Genomic DNA, 10,032 nt, shown 5'->3' with positions numbered 1-10,032 from the left:
TAATTTTAAATCTAAAGTTTAGTTTTCAATAAATTAAGAATAAGAAAAGCAAAAGATTTTATCTGAACTTCATATATTCCTTCCTTGAGATTTTCCTTTCTTTATGTAGATCCATGTTTCTGATCTGTATCATTTCCCTTCTCCCTGAGGAACTTCTTTGAATATTTCTTGCAGAGCAGAACATTATAACATTTCTTCCTTGCAGTAAATTATCCCAGGTTTTCTTTTCTGGGAAGGTTTTTATCCTTCACTCATGAAAGATAATTTTGCTGGATATAGAATTCTAAGTTGGTGGGGTTTTTTCTTTCAATACGTTAAATATTCTACTGCATTCTCCTCTTGTTTGTCTGGTTTCTGACAAAAGTCTGCTGTAATTCTCCTTGTTCCTCCATAGGTGGGTTTTTTCCCATCTCTGGCTTCTTTCAAGATTTTAACATTTGTTTTTGATTTTCTGAAGTCTCAACATGATATGATCAGGTAGAGATTTTATATCTATATCTATATATCTATATATCTATATATCTATATATCTATATATCTATATATCTATATCTGTATATCTATATCTGTATCTATATCTATAGATCTATATCTATATCTATATCTATCCTGCTTAGTTTTCTCTGGGGTTTTTGAATCTGTGGTTTGCTGCCAATCATTAATTTTGGAAAGTTCTTGGAACATTATTACTTTGTTATTACTTTAAATATTTCTTTGGCTCCCTTCTCTCCTTCTTGTCCTTTTAATATTCCAATTGCATGTAGGTTATCCTTTGGATATTCTATTTTTCATTTATTTGCATTTCATTTTGAGAGGTTTCCTTTGACTGATATTCAAGCTCACTGGTTCTTTCTTCTGCCATGTCAAGAGTACTGATGATCCCACCAAAGGCAGTCTTCATTTCTGTTACAGTGCTTTTGATTTCTAGCATTTCCTTTTGATTATTTCTTAGAGTTTCCATATCTCTGTTCATGCATGTTGTCTTAAACTTTCCACAAAAGCCCTTAAACATTTTGACCATAGTTAAATTCCCAGTCTGATAATTCTAATATGTGTGTCAACCTGACTTTAGTTGTGATGCTTTGTCTCTTTAGACTGTGTTTTTTCTTGCCTTTTAGTATGACTCGTACACTTCTTTGTTGTTGTCGAAAGCTGGATATGATGCATCATGAAGTAAATAGGACTTTAGTGTGAAATTTTATGTTAATCTGGCTAGGAGTTGGGCTGTGTTTAATGTTTTCTGTAGCTTTCTCTAGACTTTGGGCTTCCATAAGAACTCCTTTTCCGAGAGACTCTGTGTCTTGTCACTCCTTCAGCTGTAATTCAGTGTTATTATACTGGAGACCTATTGGTCCGGTGGTATGGTTTGGTAGAAGAGAATCACTGCATAACCTTATGATTAAATCTCAACCTTTGAGTAGGCCTGTGTCTTCACAAGTGTTTGTTAGCCTCCTCCACCATGCATTTAGGTGAGAAAGAAGCCCTACAGAGGGCTGGAGATGAGAAAATGCCCTTCCCCCCACGTAAGTTAAGGCTCTTATTGTCTTTTTCCCTGAAGAGTAGGTCTTTGTTTTGGAAAAGGCTGTAGGCATATTTCACAATGGTTACTTTCCCCCTTTATCTACAGAACTTTTCCATCTTCCCACATTGGAAAGAAACTTTATATTCATTAAACATTAACTCCCTAGTTTCCTTTTTCTCCAGCCCTGAGCAATCACCGTTCTTTCTGACAATGTGTAGTCTTTTGTTATCTGTCCTCTATCACTTAGCATAATGCTTTTGAATTCATCTATTGTGTAGTATGTATCAGTATTTTGTTCCTTTTTTTCAGACTATAGTATTCACTGTATGGATGTACCACATTTGTTTACCCACCCACCAGTTGATGAACATTGGTGCTGATTCTACTTTTGACTATCACAACTAATGTTGCTATGAAAATCTGTGTACAAGTCTTTGTGTGAACACGTTTTCATTTTCTTGGTTAGATTTCTAAGTGGAATTGTTGCGTTGTAGGTAATTATTGGTAGTTTTCAAAAGTGGCTGTACTGTGTTACATTTCTACCAGTAACATGAGAATTCCAGTTCATTCACATCCTGACCAGTACTTGGTATTTTCTCCTTTTCTAAATTATAACTTCTTCAAGGGTGTGTAGTGGCAACTCATTTGGTATTAATTTTCATTTACCTAATGACTAATGATGTTACACACTTTTCATATATCTGTTAGCCATTAGTATGTCCTCTTTGGTGAAATGTCCATTGAAGTATTTGGCCCATTTTTAAATGGGGTTATTATTTGTTTGTAATTGAGTTGTAAGGATTCTTTATGTATTCTAGGTACAAGTTTTTTATCAGATACATGATTTATAAGTTCTTTCCCCTGGTCTATGACTTGTGTAATCTTACTTTTGGTTCTAATTAATCCACCCACAAGCTCAGCCTTCAGATGGTTTGTAAATCATCATTACCTCTGATCTAATGAGGAAATTTCCAAGGGAGAATTGGACTCCAGTAACTCCTACCCCTAGAGGAGTTGAGCTGAGACTGCTCAGCTGAGCCATAACCCTTCTTACAGGAGTACCTGTTACAACCTGAGGCAGGGTGCTTTTCTAAAGTGTCGATATTCATACATAGCAGACAATTCAGCAGACTTTCCCATCAAACCAGCAGTGATGGGGTGACATATATTAAGAGCTTCACCAGTATATATTTTATTCCTGTAGGTCACAGGCGTATCAGTAATAAAGCCAGAGTTGTCTTTAGTCACTAGGTTTGAAATTGTAAGATCTAGACCATATTTCCCAAAGAAATCCTATCACTAAAGATGTAAACCTTAGAAAAACTTAGAAATCTCCATTTTATTTATTTATTTTTTCAACATTTATTTATTTTTTTTGGGACAGAGAGAGACAGAGCATGAACGGGGGAGGGGCAGAGAGAGAGGGAGACACAGAATCGGAAACAGGCTCCAGGCTCTGAGCCATCAGCCCAGAGCCTGACGCGGGGCTCGAACTCATGGACCGTGAGATCGTGACCTGGCTGAAGTCGGACACTTAACCGACTGCACCACCCAGGCGCCCCAGAAACCTCCATTTTAATCAGTCAATTCAGTGAAATTTTATAGGGTATTGTGCTAGGTAGTAAGAGACAAACAATGAACGAAACACGTTCCTGCCTTCAAATAGATTGAAGTGTATATTTTCATACAAATGACCACAATACATAGCTGAGTGTATGTATGGTCACGAGGAACATTAGGGAAGGCTATCAACAAAAAGTGGCACTTGAGCTAATCTTGATGAATAAGTTGGATACCAGAGGCAGAAATGGGGATGAGAGCATTCTAGAAGCATGTGCAAATATACAGAAGCTGAGGCTGGTAGAGAACGTTAACACCACAAGATGTATTCTGGAACAGTGTAGGATGTGAAACAAAGCTGGAAAATCAGGTAGGGAAGGCTGTAAAGAACCTTAACCACCATCCTTTAAGGTCTGTTGACCATCTTACTGTGCCCACCATTGCTAGCTGGGCAACGGTGGGTTCTGAACTCACGGCCCAGAGATCAAGACCTGAGCCGAGATCAAGAGTCAGACGCTTAACCGACTGAGCCACCCAGGCACCCCTCTAAATGACTTTTTATAAACTGCTGGATTTTTGTACAACCCTTTCCCAGTATAATATGCAGATACACAATCATTCAGCCTCTTCTAGAAGGACACAGAATCTGCCGCTTTCCCAGGGAGCCCCTATTTTTGTTGCTTCCTCTGCATCAACATTATGGCAAAGAGCCGTATGACTGCAAGTGTGGTGCAGAGCCTCTGACCTCAGCAGCACCGCTCCCAAACTCACTCTCCTTTTCGCTCTTCTCCCACCTTTCCCCCAGGGCTCACCTTTTGTTCTCTACAGGCAATCTCCGCTCCCCTCAGGTCCAGCCCCCCACCCCCTAGCTTTCCGGGCTCAAATTTAAAAGAACAAAAACCGTCAGGGAGAAAACGCATTCGTGGAATCATGACTGCCACAATAGGAGCAAGGGGACAAAACACCTGCGTAGCTGATGAATCCCAGTTAAACGAATTTTGAAATGACCTCCACCTGGTAGCCGTGGCCTTTGGTTCCCAAGTGACGCCAGGCTTCTCCATCTGGATGACACCCGTGCATTCTCCATAGCTTTACACAAGTCGTCGCTTTTGGTGTCTCTTCTTGAGGATTCAACAGATGCATTCTTGAAACAGTTTCAAACCCACAGCTGACATTTTCTATTTTCGGAGTGTCTTTTCATTATAAAAGAGCCATTTTTGCAGTAGGCAGACAAAAGCATAACCTCTTTCTTTTAGATGTCTTTTTTTTTTTTTTTTTTTACATTACTACAATGCTTTATAGTACTATAATGCTTTTCATCAGGAAAAAATGGAATCTATATTTCACTGGAGTACAATATAGGTAACATAGGAGGAATGGATTTTTTTTTAATCTCCATTATTCCAAAGAATGAAAATACCCTGACTCATTTGTCTCTTTAAGTAATGTGGATTGTAATAGTTTTGAAGTAACCATACCTCTCTTCCATTCCTTAAAAGTAGACGCTTGGCTTTCACAGTCACCATTTTTGTTTGATACCTTTACTACTTATGTTATATAGATTTAAACAATATGGTTTGTCCGCTTTTGAACAAATAGGATTGCATTGATATATTCTGGTGTGTCTTAGTTTTTTTACTCAAAATTATAGGATTCATTGAAACTGTTGCTTGTGGCAACAATTATTCATTCCTGTAGAGTCACATGCCTAAGTGCCCAGTGGGCACAAGTGTCTGGGACTTACCATATGAGAAAACGCAGCTCTATAGCATATGCGTAGGAGCAGAATTGCTGGGTCACAGCGCATGCACATCTTTGAATTTAAAGATCAATGCCGCAACATGCTATTAAAAGGGGTTGTACCGATTTACACTCCCGCCAGCAATTTCTGAGGCATGACCTATGGAATTTTAACTCAAATGTTTCTATTTTTAATTTCTAAAATCAATCTTTATGGGCTTTTTCAAATCAGTCCTTTCATTTTGGTTAGCCTCTTGTTACTTGCTCATTTTTGTGATCTTGAGTTTTCATATATTTTTCAAATGTTTATTTATTTTGAGGTAGAGAGAGTGCCCGTGTGCGTGCCAGAGAGGGGGGAGGGGCAGAGAGAGAGGGAGAGAGAGGCTCCGAGGCAGGCTCCATGCTGTCAGTGCAGAGCCAGATGCCAGGCTCCATCTTACCAATGACCTGAGCCGAAATCAAGAGCCAGCTGCTTAACCAGATGAGCCACCCAGGTGCTCTGATATCATCTTTTATATTTAGAATTTTATACATATTCATCTTAAACTCTATATCTAATAATCCCAATATCTGAAGACATTGAGACTCTTATCTGTTGTTCATTGTTTCTGCTGACTCTCACTTGTGGTTGCTTTCTGTCTTTGGTTGTTTTCAAAATAAGATATTTAATTTGTAATAACTTAGGAATTTCCAACAGTAAATATTTTATGTATTTGACCCGAGAGGGATCTGCCACCAAGTGTCCTATTAACTGTTCATGCTTTACTGTGGTTTCTTGGGGCTGTGAGAGGATAATAATTGTACATATGGGATTAGAGTGGACAAATTAAAAAAAACACTTTTTTTTTAATGTTTATTTATTTTTGAGACAGAGAAATACAGAGCATGAACGGGGGAGGGTCAGAGAGAGGGAGACACAGAATCTGAAGCAGGCTCCAAGCTGTGAGCACAGAGCCGGATGCGGGGCTCGAACTCACAGACTGTGAGATCATGACCTGAGCCGAAGTCAGATGCTTAACTGACTGAGTCACCCAGGCGCCCCTAGAGTTGACAAATATTAAGAGTAATAACACTTCTTATGCTCTTTTGCTGTTGAGGGAGGTCATTGAGAGGACATGACAACTGGTTGGCCTGTGAGCTGGACCCTGGCAACCGGAGGCTCCACATCCCCTCCCCTGTCCTTGGAATGTGCATTCTGCTTGCCTTTCCTGCTCCCAGCAGCTGTCCAAGTGCCTAGCCTTAAAATAGTGATGTGGTATTGAGATGATACGCACGGTCAGCATGATGAAGGCATCCATATAAACTTACAAGATTTGGTGGGTGGGTGCAAGGATCCACTCATCTTGCAGCAGCCCAAGATAAGCCTTGTACCTGCGTTCCCTTTGCTTATTCAACCTGCCACCTACCAGTCTGGAGTGGCCTCTTTCTTCGGTCTCTCCCTGCTTTCAGTAAGGAGGCCACTTTTACGTTACACCTGGAAGGCTCCCGAGGCGCTTGTAAACCAACACATTTCTCTGTCTCAGATTTCCCACCGTAAACACATAATGCTCTCAAAATCATGAAATGAGGTTAAAATAACCATGGAACCAAAATATTTGCCGACCACAAGTAGACTCAATTAGTAAAATTTTATTGTGCCTTGTGAGGTGGGATTTCCGCTCACCCCTTAGAAGGCTACTTATTGAAGATGAAGGCATCCTTTTCTCTGTGCTTTTCTATTCCACACTGTATAACTCTGTCAGTGCAAGGGGCTTAAGAGGGAATGCTTTTCTCTAGAAATAATTTTAATTTTTTAAATTTTTTAAAGATTTTATTTCAATCCAAGTTCGTTAACATATAGCGTAATAATGATTTCAAGAGCAGAATTTAGTGATTCCAGAGATAACTTTTTAAAGTCCTGCTTCTGCCATAAGCCAAGGGTTTCTTCCCATCCGGGGCCACTTTAACTCCCACTTAGAATCTCTGGTTTAGGCTAGAGTCCCTTCTACCACAAGGCATCTCCAGATCTTTTTTTTTTTTTTTTTTAAATCAAAGAGGATATGGAGGAATGACTTTGGGTATGAAATGGCTCATACCTAAGGAAAGGAGACAAAGGTGAAAAAAAAATCAGGGTGGGGAAGACAGCATCAAAAACTATTACTGGCTCTTAGTTACAAGAGTTGGAGATAAGGACAGATCTTTAAGCTGACTAGGATACTTTCCCACTATGGACACATTCTGACCCATGGCCTCTTAATCTGTCAAGCACAAGACAGGAGCAAGAATTTCTAGGTGGCTGTTTCTGTCCCTCGATCTGTAAATTCTGATCTAGAGTTCAAGGTTTACCCTTGTCAACACTCGCAGAACACTGCAGGTAGGTCCTCCAGGATTTTAGGCATCCTGCAGGGAATGACGGTCAAGGCATACAGTTTGATACTTTAAGGGGGGGGGGGGGGTTGCTGAGAGGAGAAATTGGAACTATATCAAACAGATGAATATGCTCAGGGGTTTTACCTATTTAAGTATTCAATAGTTTCCGTTAACATTTCAGCATTGGGGGCAGGAGGTTGCGTTTTCTGAGCTGCGATTCTTTTGGAGGGTAAGATTCTTCCTCCGGAAAAAGCTATCTCCCCTTCAGTTCACTTATTTTAAAAGAAGGCAATTTGGTAACGAGAAACGATTTCAGAGTGACTTCCAGCAGCCCATACAGATTACCGAAGACGTTTTAAACGTCCTGGACGGCAGGTCGCCCCGCTCAGCACAAGCCCTTCCCCGAGGGTTTCCCTTACGCCCGGGTGGGTGTGGTATGTAGGGCCGCAGTTTCAAACACAGGTCAACCGCAGCGCGTGGCCCGGCCCCACTGAGCCCTGCTCCCGGCCCGCTGCCTGGAGCGGCGGGAACCTGAGGCCCGGCACACCCGCCAGCCGCGCGCAGGGGCCTGCGGCAGGGCGCAGGCACGGGATGGGGAGCGGGGCGGGGGCGGGGGGGGAGGAGCGAGGGAGGTGGTACGCCCCGCCTCCCACAGGCCCGCAGGCCGGCCTCGGGTCTAGAGCCGCCTTTCCTAAGCGAGGCCCGGAGGTCGCGCTTCTTCTGGTCTTGGACAGCTTTGCCTCACCCTGCACCCACAGCTTGTACCCGGGGCCCCTCACTCGTCAGCCCCTCAGTGCGTCCATCCTGCAGCTCCTGGTGCCCTGCCTGGCATTCTTCCCCTCCCGAGCTCACCCCTGCAGACTTGATAGGGATGGGGGGGGGGGGGGCGGCTAGGGAGGGGAGGGCAGAAGTGACCGGTAATTTGCAATGTAGGGTGGGATTCAGAATCCCAAACCAGCTTCTCCACTTTACAGATGCGTGACCTTGTGTGCTTGTTTACACTTTTTAAGCCACCTTTGAAACGGACACACATTCTAGAATGTTGATTTAGTAACCTCAAGTCAGTCCTGTTTCTTACACTGCCAAGTCAAAAAGGCCTTCCTCACCTACACCTAGCCAATTGAAATGGCCATTCGACTAGAAGTTTTAGGTGGTTATCTTCCCGTAAAATACTCCTATATACTGTACTGCCAGATTAACTTTCTTGAATATAATGAATATAAGCTTATAATGAATAGAAGCTTAATCATTACCCCCATGTCCAATTAATAAACAGAAAATGAACCCAAACTGTCCAGCTTTGTCACAACCTCTCTCCGGTCCCTGCTGATCGTACAGTGCACCTACTGGTCTCAAATACATCCCGACGTATTTGGGCCTTCTGAACTATTTATGCCTCTTTCTCCACTACACTGGTTCCCCTTTCCAAATTTCTGTTAAAAATCCTACCCTAAATGCCATCTCCTCCAGGAAGTCACTTAGGGTTTTCCCGATGTCCTTGTTCTCTTGGAGACAAGGCTTTTTCTTACTGGAAAATGGTTAATGGAATCTGCCACTATTTTTTTTAATACAGTTGGACATTTATGTTGGGTTAGGGTCCTACTTTCCCATTTTTAAATTCCTTGAGAGCAGGAATCATGACTTTTTCATCTGTTGTATCCCCTGAAGAGCTTTCCAGAATATAAAAGTAAGGGGAGGGGCGCGTGGGTGGCTCAGCGGATTAAGCATCCAACTTCGGCTGGGGTCATAATCTTGCAGTTCGTGGGTTCGAGCCCCACATCGGGCTCTGTGCTGACAGCTCAGAGCCTGGAGCCTGCTTCCGATTCCGTGTCTCCCTCTCTCTCTGCCCCTCCCCCACTCATGCTCTGTCTCTCCAAAATAAACATCAAAAAAATTAAAAAAAAGGGGAGGAGGTGTTTGAAAGCCTGTGATTGTTTCCATTTTGATTGAAACATTAAAAAAAAAAAAACTTCCCTTGAAAAGTGCAATTTTGAGATTCACGGCTACAAGCTAATTGTAAACACAAAGGATGAAGGAACAGATTTCTCAGTCCCCTACTGTGTCTCCAGTGTGCGGGTGCTTTCGGATATGCTTTCTTGTCTTTGCCGGTCATTCCCACTTACCCATGAGGACACTGAAGGTCAACAGAGTGACTTCCCTACTGTTGCCCTGCTTTGAGTGGCAAACCTAGCAATTTGAACTCCCTTCTATCATACCAGCATCACTTGATGACAAAGTAATCAGTACCTCCACAAGATCCTTTTCCAGAATCAAAGGAGGGGATGTTCACAAATGCCTTTTCCAAGCTAAAACTTGTTACTCAGGTGTAAGGGATTAGTGACAAGGAGGCCACCATAGTAAGTAAAACAAACAGGTGTCCAATCTCGATCATGTTGAGCACAATGCCATGAATAAACCGTCTAGTGGAATGGAGGTCATTGATAAGCATTTTAATCTTAACATTTCCTGTTAAGTACATTTGATGCACTTTAAAAAAAGTAATGGCATTTAGCTGTTACACTGGCAGGTATTAAGTCTGTTACATAGTATTTATGTAGTTGAATATTCATATGGCACTAGGATGTGATTTATACAACAAAAAAGATGAAAATAAGACACGGTCCCAGCTCAGAAGGCTTACAATCCGAAAGGCATCAAGATACAGGGAATAGAACTATAGGGACAGAAAGCTTTATCTTCAAAATATCCTTAAGAAACTTTTTGGCATGAAAATGTATGAATCTTTGATTGATAATCAATGAATTGCTTCAAATGAAGCAGATTTAGGGATGGGATATTAAAGGGAAGGTACTCCTTTGGATACTATGAGAAACGAGTGACTTGGTTTCTGGGACATAATG

The sequence above is a fragment of the Leopardus geoffroyi genome, chromosome C3, assembly GCF_018350155.1.
Source record: "Leopardus geoffroyi isolate Oge1 chromosome C3, O.geoffroyi_Oge1_pat1.0, whole genome shotgun sequence".
In the NCBI taxonomy this organism is placed as follows: Eukaryota; Metazoa; Chordata; class Mammalia; order Carnivora; family Felidae; genus Leopardus; species Leopardus geoffroyi.
Note: the sequence above shows the minus strand (reverse complement) of the source record.